The 15,743-nt window shown below is 44.0% G+C and overlaps 1 non-coding gene across 1 annotated transcript; it reads right to left on the bottom strand.

The window, feature by feature from the left end:
* Window positions 1-13,019: 13,019 nt before the first annotated feature.
* LOC115943903 (U6 spliceosomal RNA) lies at window positions 13,020-13,124 on the bottom strand. Its single transcript, XR_004078477.1, has one exon. It is a non-coding gene; the product is annotated as a U6 spliceosomal RNA (small nuclear RNA).
* Between the last annotated feature and the right edge of the window lie 2,619 nt (window positions 13,125-15,743).

Genomic DNA, 15,743 nt, shown 5'->3' with positions numbered 1-15,743 from the left:
ATATTAAATCTTATCTTCAATACAAACACATCCTCAAGACCAGCCTATGTTAAAGGGCATCATTTGAATCACGTTAATGGAAACTTCACCTAATACCGAAAACCACCTCAGTATTGTTTTGAGAATTGAAACATGGCATGAATTAAGAATTGATTAGAATATTTCGTCCCCTACAGTAAGAGGGGAAAAAAAAAAAACAAAAACATTGAGAACTATTACCACAACAACAGTCACCCAAGGTTAGTACAGATTTAGTCGACACATCTTTGTTGTTTTAAAACAGAGGTTCATTGAGGTTAGGCCACTGACTTTTGGTTTTGGCTCAGGTCGTGATCTTGGGGTCATGAGATGGAGCCCCGCGTTGGGCTCTGCGCTCAGTGCGGAGTTGGCTTAGGTTTCTCTCTCCTTCTGCAAGTGCGTTTGAGTGCACACTCTCTCTCCCTCTCGCTTTCAAAAATAAATAAATGTCTTTTTTAAAAAATAAAATAACACAGAGATTCACATACCCTGAGGGCAGAGCTATGTTGGGGGTACACAGACTCACAGGGAAACAGAGCAGTGTCTTGTCAACACTTTTTTAAAAAGTCAACAATGTAGGTAAGGGTTTTCTTTGGCATTTTTATTAAACATATGCATGAATAAAGGTAGCAGAATTCCATGTCTCCATTTTATCTAATGGAATGATTCAGGTCATTTTCAGAATTACTTTGAAATATTAAACTGATATAAGAGGGCAAACAGTGATGCCATTTTATACTAAAGTGATTTTAAGTCTGTTTCAGGTTTAAAAAAAAGAGAGAGAGGCAGCCTATCAAAAAAACACTGGTCCCATCAAAAAACTCAAACACCAAATTTTAATGTGCTCCAAGCACAAGCTTGAACAGTTAGCTGATCAACGGAGGTTACTCCAATGTGCACAATATTTGCAGGAAAGCATAGAAATCAAGTTCTTGGTGTTTTGCTATTTTTTTGCTTTACATATGAAATGATTTTAATCAATTCATAAAGAATTTCCTGGTGAAATACTGAAGTGTGTGAGTTTGTTGTCAGATTCTAATTAAAGTCACTTTCAAATTGGAAAAGAAGCAGGTATCTGCAGGCAGGGCCCGTTAGTGACGGCAAGCCCATGCATCAAAATACTCCAGCAGTCACGGCTTCGTCCATTGGAAATGGTCTTTTTGATTTGGATGGTATATAGCAAAGGCTAGTAAAAATAGAACAGTTGGCAAAACTTTTTAAAAAGCAAGCAGGGGCGCCTGGGTGGCTCAGTTGGTTAAGCGACTGCCTTCGGCTCAGGTCATGATCCTGGAGTCCGGGGATCGAGTCCCGCATCGGGCTCCCTGCTCAGCGGGGAGTCTGCTTCTCCCTCTGACCCTCCTCCCTCTCATGCTCTCTGTCTTTCATTCTCTCTCTCTCAAATAAATAAATAAAATCTTTAAAAAAAATAAAATAAAATAAAAAGCAAGCAAAAATAACCCCAGATGGAATGCTCGGCTAAGCACAGGTCATCAGTTCCCTGGCGCGTTCTGACCAGCCTGCAGATGCCAGGAGCGAGTTGTAAGATTGAGGGAAGATACAGCTCTATAACGAGCAGAATCAAAAGAGAGAAATAACTAAAATATTACACAAATTCTACCTCGTGTACATAACTTTTTAAATATATATAATACATATATAACACCCATGTGACATATACATACACACACCTAGAGTATTTTACATATATGTATATATGTGTGTATATAAAAACATATACAACATATAGAATATTATCTATATATTATGTGTATAGCTTATACAACTAAATTACCATAACCTTGAAAACCTCAATGAAAAAGATAAATTTCTAGCAAAAATGATGTTTTAATGACACAGGGAGAAATCGAAACAGAAAATACAAACGGGCTAAAAGACCATTTTAAATATTGTCATTGTAATAACCAAAAACACCTGCCAAAAATTTTGTACAGGTGCATGCCACCAAGCTTTTATTTTTTATTTTTTTAAAAGATTTATTTATTTATTTATTTGAGAGAGAGAGAAAGTGCAAGCACAGGGAGGGGCAGAGGGAGAGAGAAAATCTCAAGCAGATTCCATGGAGCCCACCTGATGTGGGGCTCGATCCTAGGACCCTGAGATCGTGACCTGAGCCAAAATCAAGAGTCGGCCGCTTAACCAACTGAGCCACCCAGGCGCCCTCCCACCAGCTGTTTGAAGAACAGATAATCTTCACGGCCTTCTACAAAAGTAGAAATCAAGTGTTCTTTGTACTCTTCTATGCAGCCATCTTTGACTCTCTACTAGTAAGAACAAGCAACATGAATTCTCATATGGAAGGATTATCCCAATGTTCCCTACAACTAGCTGCTTAGAGTTTGACTCATGCATCCATATCCAAGGGCCTAACACCAGCCTGGGTTTATGTGTCCTTTACTCAACCCTGGTTCAGTGTAAGGTGTGAATTCTTGCCCACACCCTGAGTCAGAGCTGCTGACCCAACTAAAGCCAGTGGGTGAGACCACAACCTTCTGCATCTATCAGATTTTATTCAGGTACAGTTCTTGATCTGCAGACAGACATCCTGAGAATTTTCTTAGCAGGAAGGGTTTAAGGAACCCTAACTATTTCAATAAACTGCACGTATGTCCTACACCAGCTCAGTCTAACATCCATAATGTACAGCAGCAAGGATCACCTACCAACTTGGGAAGTGTGGGTTGAGTTCTTGCTAATTCATTCAATGCAGATGATTTTCAAGTGGTCTTTTTTTGTAAAACATGCACATCAGCTAAACCAACTTACAGCTGTAGCCTGCAGAAGATGCATGCTAAAATATTGCCTGAACCAGGCGATTTTCCTATTATAAAATTGTCCTTGGCCCCAATTCACCTAGATATGTAATGTAAGACTGCTATTACTATCTGTTAAAATGCTTTTGAAGTTATAAACCTTTACTCATTCATTCCACAATCTTTTATATGATCCATTATAGATGACACTAAGTTCATGATGTGAGGGAGAAACTGATGAATAAGACAGATGAGGTCCTTGCTTTTATGGGATTTGGATGCTAGTGGGAGAAGACAAATAAATAAATAACAAATAACACAGTTTCATGTAATAAATAAAATAAAGAAAAGAAGCAAGGTAATGAGAGATTTGATGGGCCTGGGGGGAAGGGGGAAGGTTAGATAGAATGATATGGGAAGACTTCTTGAAGGAGGTGGCATTTGAACCAAAACCACCTGTTGAGTATTGAGAGTCATGGGAAGATCAGGCAAAATGAATTCCCAACAGAACGATCAACAAACCTAAAGGGCCTACATTTGAAATGAGCTTGCTGTGGTCTAGAAACATCAACAAGGCCAGAGTGCATAGAGGTAGTGAATGAGGTAGATGATGGTCCAATCCCACACAGCCTTGTGAGCCAAGGCACAGGATACTGAGAAAGATTGGGACACAAAATAATGTGTTTTGATGCCAGCTTATTTTAAGAGAATTTATTATTACTTACAAATTATTACAAGGAAGAAATGCTTCTTAGAGTTCTTCCTAGGTTTAAAAGAATCTTCTATAGTCCTTTTACATGAGGTCTCCCTAGAGATAGAGGAGAGAGGTCAGAGTAAAATAATTATCACAAGACTAGTGGGCAGGGTGCCTGGGTGGCTCAGTTGGTTAAGCAACTGCCTTCGGCTCAGGTCATGATCCTGGAGTCCCAGGATCGAGTCCCGCATCGGGCTCCCTGCTCAGCGAGGAGCCTGCTTCTCCCTCTGACCCTCCCCCCTCTCATGTACTCTCTCTCATTCTCGCTCTCTCAAATAAATAAATAAAATCTTAAAAAAAAAAAAAAAGACTAGTGGGCAAAATCCATCTCCCATAACAAAATCAGTTAACAACTTCAGGTGAATGAACATAGCTTTTTTTTTTTTTTTTTAACAACAAAATGATCTTACAAATGTGATTTCCTATAGTAGACATTTTTAGTCTCAAGGACACATGTCAACAGAGTCCTGGCACTGTTAAGGACCCTTTCAAGATAACAGGTGAGCTCTTTGACCTCCTCAGCAAATAGATGGACGCTCACCCAGGAAGACCAAAGAATAAGCAGAGACATCACTTACATTTGTGGGCAACTAGTATGTATATATATTAGCTACATTTTCCTTATTTACCTAGCAACAGGTGATGCTGGTTAAATAGTTTGTCTTCTTTCCATTCTTTCAAGATTTCTTATTAAACTCTGAAGGGAGGCACATGGCTTCCAGCTTCAGCTACATTTTTTTTTTTTCCCTAAAGATTTTACTTATTCACTTGACAGAGAGAGAGACAGCGAGAGAGGGAGTACAAGCAGGGGGAGTGGGAGAGGGAGAAGCAGGCTTCCCGCTGAGCAGGGAGCCCGACGCGGGGCTCGATCCCAGGACCCTGGGACCATGACCTGCGCCGAAGGCAGACGCCCAACGACTGAGCCACGCAGGTGCCCCTTCAGCTACATTTTTTGAATGAGCAACTGTGGGGTTCATAATTTACTCTTCCTACAGAAAGTTGATTTTATTCTAGGTGTAGCAGAAAGCCATTGGTGGTTTCTGAAGGAGGAGAGCAATATCACATAATTCATATTTTAAAAAGAACATGATGACTGCTGTCTGTAATGTGGATGTTGGGGACTAGGAGTGAAAACAGAAACACTGATTAAGAGGTCGTGGAAGCCTACTAGATGTCAGAGGGGGGGCTCAGATGCAGGTGGGTGGAGTGGCGATCAGTGATCCGATTTGGTAAGCATTTTGGAATTGGAGCCAACTACTGGTGGGTTGGGCGGGCACCTGGGAGAGGCGGTAGAAAGAGTAGAATCATGCGTTTGGTGTTTGAGGTCTGAGCAATTGGATGGTATGAGAATGAGATGGAGAAGATTTTGCAGGTGTGCTGCAGAATCAGTTTCTGTTGGGTATCTGGAATGTAGAGTGGTCCATGAGACATCGTGATGGAGACAATTAATAGGTAGTTTGTTATAGGCGTTTGGTAACGAAGGTCTATTTCCGGACAGATGTGAATTAATTCTGTGGGACTGAATGGGATTTTTCTAGGGAGAGAGTGTGGATAGAGAAGAGATGACTGGAGTGAGCCCTCGTGCATTTCAGCATTTGCAGGACAGAATGGCAGAAGGATCCAGCAAAGCTGCAAAAAAGGAGAAACCAGTGAGGGTGAAGGAATACCAGGGAAGCACAATGTCACAGGAGGCAAATGAATAAACTATTAAAAATGTTATGAGCTGAGAGATTGCCCCTGGACACAGGAGTCTGTGTGTACTAATCAGGACAGGCTCCTTATGCTGCCTGAACAAATGGTCCACCAAACATTCATTCCCCCCTCATGCTACATGTGCAGCTCGGGGTAACTGGGTGCCCTGCTCATTGTAGTCACCCAGGGACAGGGCCTGACGGAAGTTCTGTTTTGACATGCACTTCCAAGATTGACAGGACAGGGGAAGATGCCCTCCTGCATTGGCTCCTAAAGCTTTACTTGAAAATGACGCAGGCCACTCCTTTCACATTTCGTTGGTCCAAGGAAGTCACGGCCACAGTTAACTTCAAAAGAGGTAGGCAGGAGCCGTGCTACCATGTTCCCGCATAGAAGATGAAAATGGGGTACCTGCAAACAGCCCTCGTGACGACCAGGCAGTGGATTGCTGGGGGTATGTAGAAGTGGGATGTCAGTGGTGCTCTTCACTGCTTGGAGACATTTAGAGACCAGAAGATTCTTCAGTTTATTTGACCTATTCTGGCTTCAAAACTAGCGAGGATGGGGGACTTTCATCCATGTCATTTCACAGGAACAGTGCAAAGTTGAGGCCTGGTCAAAGTTCCAGTGCTTTCTCCTAAGATACAACTCAGCTGTGTAAACCCAACACCACGCTGCCTGAAGTATGAGTTCCCTCCCAGTCCACAGCCCACGTAGCAGGGTCCAGTCAGGAGATCAATATTTTAACAGAGAGAATTTGATAGAAAGAATTGTTGACTGGATAAAAGGTGATTAACTACAAGAAGGAGTAAAAAAGAACGTCACAGGGTGCCTGGGTGGCTCAGTCGGTTAAGCCTCTGCCTTCAGCTCAGGTCATGATCTCAGGGTCCTGGGATCGAGCCCGGCATCAGGCTCCCTGCTCAGTGGGGAGTCTGCTTCTCCCTCTGCCTCTGCCTCTCACTCCGCTCATTCTCTCTCTCTCAAATAAATAAAATCTTTAAAAAAAAAAAAAAGTACTCCAAGGTTTAACAGGGGCAACAATGGCGGACGGCAGTTACAAACATCACAGCTGAGGGAACAGAGTACAAGGAAGGGATTTGGAAATGTTGCGGAGGGCCCTTCAGAGATGACATTCAGACTTCTGGGCTGAAGGAGTGGTCAGTGGGGGTACAGACTCCTCAGAGAGGTAAGTCACTGGAGACGACCTGCCTCTGAAGCCCGAGAGCCCTAGCCAGTGTGATGAACTCTGCTGGGACCACAGCTGCCTTGTGAGTGGCTGTCACAGGGAGAGCCAAAACAGAGAAAAAGAATAGTCCTGTGTGGGTAGAGTTCATTCCCCCAAAGATATGCTGAAGTCCTGACCCTTAGTACTTGTGAATATGACTTCCTTTGGAAAGAGGGTTTTTGCAGATGTAATTAAGATGTAGGATTAGATAAAGCCATAGTGGAGTATGGTGGGGTCCTTAATTCAATGTGACTGGTGTCTTTCTAGGAAAAGGAGAGACACAGAGTCAGACACACAGAGAGAGCACCATGTGAAGACAGACACGCAGAGGGGAGATGACCATGTGTGTGGTGATGTGTGGACTTGGGGTGATGCAACTACAAGGACGGCCAGAAACACCAGATGCCAAGACAAAGGCTTGGAACAGATTCTCTTCTACCACCATCAGAGAGAGCATGGTCCTGCCGACACTTTGGTTTCAGACTTTTAGGATCCAGAACCAAGAGTGGGTAAGCTTCTGTTGTAAGTCACCCAATCTGTGGTAGTTTATGGCAGTCCTAGAAAACTAGCTCACGTCTTTTCTTCCTCTTGCAGCCCACAGCCTCCCTTTGGGACCACCTGTGGGCAGGTGAGGAGAAATGAGGTTCCTGGAGTCCCCACTTCACAAAGCAGAATAAAGAACACTGTGTGGAGCTCAGAGGTACTAAACTAATAACAGGTACAGCCTGGGAGAACTTGGACAAGCCGAAAAACTTCTAGGATGCTCATTTCTGCTCATGTAGGATGGATAATAATACAATGGGGCCTCATTGAGCTGTTGGGAGGTTGTATGTGAAATGCATATAGTTGGCTTAGCTTCCTACTTGCGGAAAAACCCCACCACTTACGATGTCTCTTCATATGTTTAATATTTTCCACATGAGTTGAAACAAAGGAAAAATTGCCTGATTTTCTGAGGGAATTTATGGCACACCCACCTTTCTTTTGGAGACATAACAGCACGATAAAATGTCAGCTCTCATGACAATTTAAAGCCCCAGCATCTGGAGGTGGGAAGGACCTATGTGTCACCCCCACAAATCCATCCAGTGAAAAGATGCTACATTTGCAGGAACTCCTCCAAATACCCAAATTAACTTAAATCCTTAATCTTTTCAGCCTCCCTCCGAACAAACTGAACTTGAAGTGAAAAACAGAGCAGCCAATTTAAAATAAAAAGAATGTTCTGTAGGAAACATCAACAATGCCAACACCGAAATCACGGGGCTGCTTCAGTTCTTTGAGAAAGTACCTCTGCGGCCTCTGACTTGTCTGGGTTGGGAATTTTTATTGCTCTCGGACTCACAGCATGTTTCCCACAAAACTCAGGGTCACTGGTCATCTGCTTCACTCTTTTCCATTTAGGTTAATGACCTACGTTTTAAAATGAAAACAAATTGGGACTCATTCTAAGAGACAGCTGGACCACGTTTGCTCAACTTGAAGGAGGCTACAGAAATAGAGATTCATCTCTGTTTTCCTGAGGCATGTTCATGCTCAGAACTCACAAGAGTTGGCCCCAAAGAGAGGGGTGGCTTGAAACATTGGGGTTTGCTAATAAACTGTGTATATTACAGGGCAATGGCTGGATCCTGAGGATGCCTCGCCAGGTCAGATCCTATAGCTTGGTCCCTAAAGACATACACTGCCTGAAATAAGTCCAGCTTGCTGAATGGCTACCATATGCCAGAGCCTGGACTAGACACAGGGCAAAGAGTGATCAACAAGACACGGACTTATAGCCTAATAGGGGAGGCCAATTCTGACAAATGTGTGATGATCCTTCTGCATCTCACTGTGTTTAGAACTTCCAGAAAACACTGGCATTTAGGTCATCCTGGGGCTGATCTCGGGTTCCTCGTGAGATCCTTAAAAGGCTTGTCTTAGTCCAAAGCTTGTTCTTAATGGAGCACAAACATCTGAAACTCAGCACGCATCACGTGGCTGCAGCTGCAGGGTGTCTGGCTTCTGCTGGCCGCCATGGGTTCCCTGACCACATCCCTGGCTAACTGTTCAATGTCCACTTGTTCTCCATCTTTTAGAAACTCACCAAAGAAAGTGCTCTGAAATTGTTTGATTGGGAGTCCTCCCACTGGGATGCCTGGTTCCGAGGGAGCACTCTGCCAAAGGCACAGATCTCCAAGAGATCTCTAAAATCTCTACTGGTAAATGGCCATCAGTAAGGGGTCACTCGAACACCAAGTTCCGCTGCACAGGATTAGTGTTCAGTAAAGTGTGCTTGGAGCCTGATTGAATAGACCACTCGTCAACACTTAACATTAAATGAAAACTCAGGAAGAAAATTCATGAAAAAAAAAAAGCCATTCAGGGAAAAATACCCCATTTTCTGATAGCAAGAGATCTCTGGAGTTTTAGCATTGCTCTTCCAAGCCCTTAGAATATGGCTTCTATGTTTCATGGGGCCGTGTGGGGAGACAGAGCCAAAATGAACACAAGATAGTCGTTAGCAGAGTTAGAGTTAGGAATAGTCACATCAAGATTTTATTAGTTTAGGAAGGAGGAATCAAAAGACATAGGTGAACCAGTGAGTTTCAGGAACCAGTGAGTTCTCCCAGATATTTGAAGAAGGAATATGGGCTGGCTCTTAAGTATTCTGTTCCAGATCAGCTTTCTCACTAAGACCTCTTTTTTTTTTTTTTTTGATTGTGCTACGTTGGTGTGATCAAATTGTTCTTTATAATCTGACATACACTTTTGACTCCCCCAAGAGCCAGAAATACTATTCAATTCTATTCTGGGACCAATATTGTTTCAAAGGAACGAGGCTACAGTTCAGTACTTTTAAGCAAGAGGGCACAATGAAGCAGTCCTAATAAAATATATGAGTAGGGCTGCCTGGGTGGCTCAGTCATTAAGCGTCTGCCTTCAACTCAGGTCATGATCCCAGGATCCTGGGATTAAGCCCCGCATCGGGCTCCCTGCTCAGCGGGAAGCCTGCTTCTCCCTCTCCCACTCCCCCTGCTTGTGTTCCCTCTCTCGCTGTGTCTCTCTCTGTCAAATAAATAGATAAAATCTTTAAAATCTTTAAAAACATAAAATAATTAAAATATAAATATAAAATATACGAGTAAAGATGGTATTCATGGGCAGAATTAGCCGCACGTGTGAGCAGAGCTCTGGTATCTATGGGACATGCTTGGCCATTTCCTGAAGACCCCCTCTCCACCAGCATCAGAAGCTCAGGTCTGAGCATCCCATAAAAGCCTTCATCAAAAGCTCCACACTTTAACTAAGCTGACAGATTTTGAGAACTTTCAGAAGGAGAGCACATTAAGAAGGCTTAGTTTTTATGGTTAGGCTATTAGTGTAGCTCATCACAAAGCTAAAAGTAGGGCTCTGAGGGAACGATACATAGGGTCTTTAAGAGGATTATCATATTGATCTCTTCCATAACGAAGTCCGCTTCATTTATTGCCTGTACTAAATATTTAATACCAATAAAAGGACACGGCATGGTGTCAAGGTGAAGTTTGGAGTCTGAACTTAGACTTCATAGGTTTCATATTTTGGGTTTGCCGTTTTCCTGCAGCTATGCATGGGACCTTCAAACGGTATGTGGTATCATTGCGTCTCATTACCTCATAAGTACAATGGAAATAATCATAGAATCAACTTCCTAGACAGAGTGTTCTATGTTATCAGCAATACATATGTGGAGATCTAAACGAGTGTATTTGTACCACACATAGAGCCTTGCCTCCCAGCCACATTGTGAGCTGATTTCAGATAAGCATGCAGGCTTAGTTACCTTTTATTCCACGCTGCCTGGCACGGGATTAGGTACCTGGTAGTAATGCCTGATGTTGCAGTAGACTTTAAAGATTTTTTTTTTTTTTTTTTTATTTGACACACAGAGAGAGAGAGAGAGGGAACACAAGCAGGGGGAGTAGGAGAGGGAGAAGCAGGCTTCCCGCTGAGCAGGGAGCCCGATGCGGGGCTCGATCCCAGGACTCTGGGATCATGACCTGAGCTGAAGGCAGACGCTTAACCGCCTGAGCCACCCAGGCGCCCCGTTGCAATAGACTTTAACAGCTTTCTTACGGTGTCTTATCGTACGGGCAGTTTTAAACCTTGTTCAATCTCTAAACCGTGTTTTAGGCAAGGAGGTACTCTCATCTCTAATTGACTATGGAGAACAAAAGCCTCCAGAATTAAATAACTGGTCTACGGTCATCCGGTTAGAAATAGGCAAAGCCAAACTCTGAACTGTGGTTTTTATTATTTCAAAGACAGTGGCTGTCCTGTGCTTGCTTTGGTTGCTTGATAGGAACACAGTCACGGGTGAGTTCTGGGTGCCTGGAGAGGCCCCTCAAGGAGGATTTGTGAGGCATGAGGACATCCCGCCTTTCTACAGTGTTCTAGACTCAGCCCTGCCACTCCACTCACTCGGCTTCAGGCACAAAGCCTCTGGCACCCTGCTGTGGCCGAAGGCTAGGTCACAGAGAGAGACTGAGAGCAAGAGCAGAGGCAGGTCCAAACTGGTCTTTGTTGAGCCCTGCAGACACGCAGGGCTGAGGTCAGTGCCCAAGGACGAGGAGAGGAAGGACGGTCGCCACTGTTCTGACCGTGCAGCCCGGCACACCAGGCCCCTGCATGCAACAGGCGGGCTCTCATGCCTTGCTCGCAGGACCATGCCACAGGGGTGAGGGTGTGTTTCTGAAGCTCTCCACAGGACACAAGGAGAAAACTGTGGGGACGCAGCCCGGGGGCGGCTCACTAGAAAAATGTGAGCAGGCATCCCCTTGGTGATTTCTATTAACTTGCAACAGGTTCACTCTCTGAGAGAAGTGAAAGATGTAAGGAGTGGTTGGCAACTGTCCTGATATGTCTGAGGAAAACAGATTATTTGCAAAGCCCGAGTCTCCTCCCTATCGTCAGTAATTTCATAAGACAAAAGCTTGAATTGTGCACAGAGCCAACTTTAAAAATGTCAGTTCCGAAGAGATAGCTCGCTCTGTCAGTCCCTGAGGAAGAAATCTGTGTTACTGTTCCCTCACTACCCTGCCTCTGCGTGTGTGTGTGTGTGTGTGTGTGTGTTAGCGTGTGTACAAAATGCTGCGGAATGATTATATGACTCCTTTGGGCAAAGGTCTTTTTTCCACAGTCCCTCTTTTGTCTCTCAAGGCCTCATTGTCTACGTATTGTCCCTTTGTGGATGGGGGGTCAGCCGCTGCAGATAAAGTCCACCCAGAATCAAAGCCTTTAAGACATCACACATGCCATGTCCAAAAGACATCATCAGTCAAGGCCCTGAGAAGGAATGACCCAGAATGAATAAGAGGGGGTGGCTCTGCAACCTGAAGCCTCAAGAAGAAGAGGAGCTTATGTGTCTGTAGCCATTCAGAAATTGAAGATCCACCAGAAGCCAGAGGTAATCCATCTCCTTCACAGTTTATAAAATTATTTTGTGGCATAGAACGGGGAACCAGAGGTGGTACAACTCATTCAAAGATACCCAGATTTTGATATCTCTGGTGGTCTACACACATAAGAAATAGCAACTTAAATGTCTCTTCCTAATTGAGGCTTCTGAAAATATTCTTGACTTTAATAACTTTTCCACAGTTGAACCCGAGTCGGTTAAACAAGTCATGTCCTAATTCAAGGCCAGGGCTGACTTCGGGGATGTGCAGCCTAGGCAGTAGCCCCGGGCCCATGCTCCAAAGGGTCCCTTGTGGTTGCTGTCTTGAAATTCTTAAGAATGCTCTCTTTGAGCTTATGTTTTATAAGGGAAATAGGATGGGACAACGGAGCATGTGTGTGAACAGAGAAGTTCCACGCCATGTGCGAGTGAATGCTGTTCCTTGCGGCCTGATTTACAAATGGCATTTACAAACAGCCAAGCACTCCGGTGGACCCATGAGGCATGGCAGTTCAGTGACTCCAAGCAAGTACAGCATGTTGGGTCTGTGACTGGGTAAGAGGGGTCATTGACAACCCCTCTAGGCCATGCCTTCTGTTTAAACAAGAACTTGCTTCAGGCCCAGAGGAAGACAGTGGCTGTCTAATGAACACTAACGAGCAAGGAGCCCCATCACACCATTTTTTTTACTTGTGTTACTTTCTTGGATCGGCCAATGATACTGAAAACGATGACGTAGAAAGAAAGGAAAAGATAAGGCGATGGTTTCTTTTCCTTTCAGCCTTTCCCTACTCTTCAGTAAACTGAAAATAGAGTTGGTGGACCGTGTGCTATGAAAAGCTGAGTTCGTTTTGCGCAGTACACGTATGAGCTTCGAAATATGGCTTGTGTCATTCCGAGGGTGCTATATATGAGTTGAATGCTCCTCTATTTGCATTTAACACTGGTATTGCACTACATAAAGATGAATGGCAAATTTCATGCTAATCCTTTAAAATGTTGATTTTTCTTGATTTAGAATGACATTAAATAGCAAATAAAAAAGCCCAAATACAATGATAAGTCAAAAGGAGACCTCAGAAGAAAGGACAAACTTTACATTTTAATAGCTTTAAAGGCATTTTTTTCTCCTTTTATTTTTTTATGGAACACCTCACAAATTTGTGCATCATCTTGTGGCGCAGGGGCCGTGCTGATCTTCTCTGTATCGTCCCAATGTTAGTATGTGTATGTGCTGCCTAAGTGAGCACTCTCCTTTTTAGACAAGAAGCCCAACATTTTCATTCTGTAACGGACCCTGCAAATGATATAGCTGACCCTGCTCAAGGCCTCATAAGTGCACAGGACTGTCGTGCCTGCTGTCAATGTCCCCTTCAGGTGACAATGTCAGGAAGCAACAGCGCTCAAGAACTCAGCCTTCAAAGTGCAAGTAGCTGAAGCCACAAGGTGCACAGATGATAAGAAGGCTTCCCTGGAGTTGCTCTTTGGTCATAATTGCTCTGCAAGTTTGCTTCTCAGCAGGGGAGGCTTCCTGCCCCCGCCTGGAGCTTCGCGGGCTCCTAGCCCCGCCCCGCCCCTTCCCTGCCCCTTTCCCGCCCAGACGGTGTCACTGCAGAATGAACAGACCCTAAATAGAGCAAAGCAGGTTTGAAAACAATTATGAGTGAACGGAGTGGCAATATTTCCTTTTCAAGTAAATATGCGATAAAATCACCAAATATGGGTGTATCTATTCATAGAATATCACTTTAGGATTCTGGTGATCCCTTTGCTTAAAATAGTTAAAAATATAGTAAAACAGAAAGGTTCGCCCTGGAGACTCAAAAGTCATGTAAAACCACACAGGACCAGTGATCGGTATGTTTCATGTGGACATGGGGGTGAGAGGGGTCGGCAAAGGGCCAGGCACAGACCACTTTTGAAGATGGGATAGAGATGAGTGAGGCATCTGTTCTCAAAGTGGAGACTTTTAACCAAACAGAGCATGCCTGTCTCATCGATTATCACTGGGCAGCTGCGAGAATGTCACAGAAGTCCGGATACAGTTAAACTCACAATTGGGATTAAAGCAGGATTTACAGTGAACGGGGATTTAAAAAGTTTTCCCCCCAATTTCATGAAATACCAGTCTGGTATAATTTGGAAGGGAGGAAACAGAAAGAGCTTACTGATTTCCCACCTGGCAATTGTACATCCGTGCGCATCGTGGACGGGGCAGAAACTCCAGAGGACTGTCTATGCAAAGTCGGAGAAAGGAAGAAACCACTTCTTGGTTAAATCACGTGTGTTTTTCTTTTTTTCTAAAAGTGAGGACTAAGATGAGCCACTCTAAGATTACACCCAATGCTATCTTTACGTCCCATTTCATTTTAAACTCCTCTTGCTGGGCAGCTTCTCCGCATGCAGAGCCGGTCCACCACAGAGATGAATGTGTCTGGCTTATTGTTGGTAAAGCCCAGGCTAGTTGGAAACTATTTTGGGTTTCTCACTCAAATCAGATTTCAACTTTGATTTTTCAAAAGGTTAATAGGTTAGTCCAGCGGTCTGTTGTGTCAACAGGGCCCTAGAAAAAAATAATCATGAAAGCAATATCAAAAGGTCAAAAGGAAGAAATTGAAAATGTTGTAATAAAGAAATGATGGGGGGCGCCTGGGTGGCTCAGTCGTTAAGCGTCTGCCTTTGGCTCAGGTCATGATCCCAGAGTCCTGGGATCGAGCCCCGCATCGGGCTCCCTGCTCCGTGGGAAGCCTTCTTCTCCCTCTCCCACTCCCCCTGCTTGTGTTCCCTCTCTCGCTGTCTCTCTCTGTCAAATAAAAAAAAAAAAAAGAAATGATGGAAGCCTGTTATGTGTGCATTTTAATTCAAATGCAGAAGCCTGACAAAGAAAATAAGACGATGTTGCTCAGCGTGCTTGCTGGGAGGGAGAAGTGACATGACACTAGCCCGGAGTGAGATGAATTTTAACAGCTCATGGTGGCCTAATGTTCCCTAAAGACTCTAGTGAGACAGGAGAAATATGAACGGAGGTAGGAAAGGAATGGAATCTCTGGTAACGAATTACTTTTTTTAGTGTGGGGTGAAGTTAATGCAATCACCATTAGCTGCTATAGAACACGCAAACAAATGGTACTTCAGCGCTGAAGAATTTGAATCTCTAAACTTCCTTTAGGGTGTAAGTGTGATTAATGTTCCATACACAGGGCAAATGGGAAAAGGTGGGGGACTACAGAAGGTAAAGCAGAGCTAGGACCAATTTCTTCTACTTGCTTCACACTGACCGTCCTGCGCTGGTTGTCAGTAGCGACACTGGGACTCACAAAAGCCACACGTTGCGTTGTGGGGGCCTCGGGGGAGGACAGAGCGTGAGGCGAGTTCTATATGCTGAGTCTCTGGGTGTGTGTGCACAGGTGGCCGGGGTGGGGGGTGGGGGGTGGGGGGGTGGGGGGCGTTCCTTCTTAGATGTAAAGACAAAGATCGTGTTTGTGCTTGCGCGCTATGCTGGTATCCTTAAGTTTCCTCGTCCTGGCGAGAGACTTGGCACTGGCCCCTGAATCTACTTATCTTTCATGAAACAAGAAGATAGCTTAAGGAACCACATGATTCTGCCCCAACGTTCTTTCCATCCTTTCAAAGGTCCAAGGAACAAAACGAGGAACTAAAATCTTAACCACAGATGGAAACGCCAGAAGAGGAAAAGCTGAACAAATAACCAACATATAATATATACTATATATAATGATATCTAAATAATATAAGAATATGAAAGATTAAATCTCTAAACTGAAAACAGTAAGTTGGTTCCTTTCTCCCAACAGTTTCCTGGGACATCCCCTTTACATAGTAGAAACTTGCTGATAAGAG

The sequence above is a fragment of the Leptonychotes weddellii genome, chromosome 3 (assembly GCF_054177405.1).
Source record: "Leptonychotes weddellii isolate Sample4059 chromosome 3, ASM5417740v2, whole genome shotgun sequence".
NCBI classification, from domain to species: domain Eukaryota; kingdom Metazoa; phylum Chordata; class Mammalia; order Carnivora; family Phocidae; genus Leptonychotes; species Leptonychotes weddellii.
This window is presented reverse-complemented; position numbering and strand designations above follow the sequence as displayed.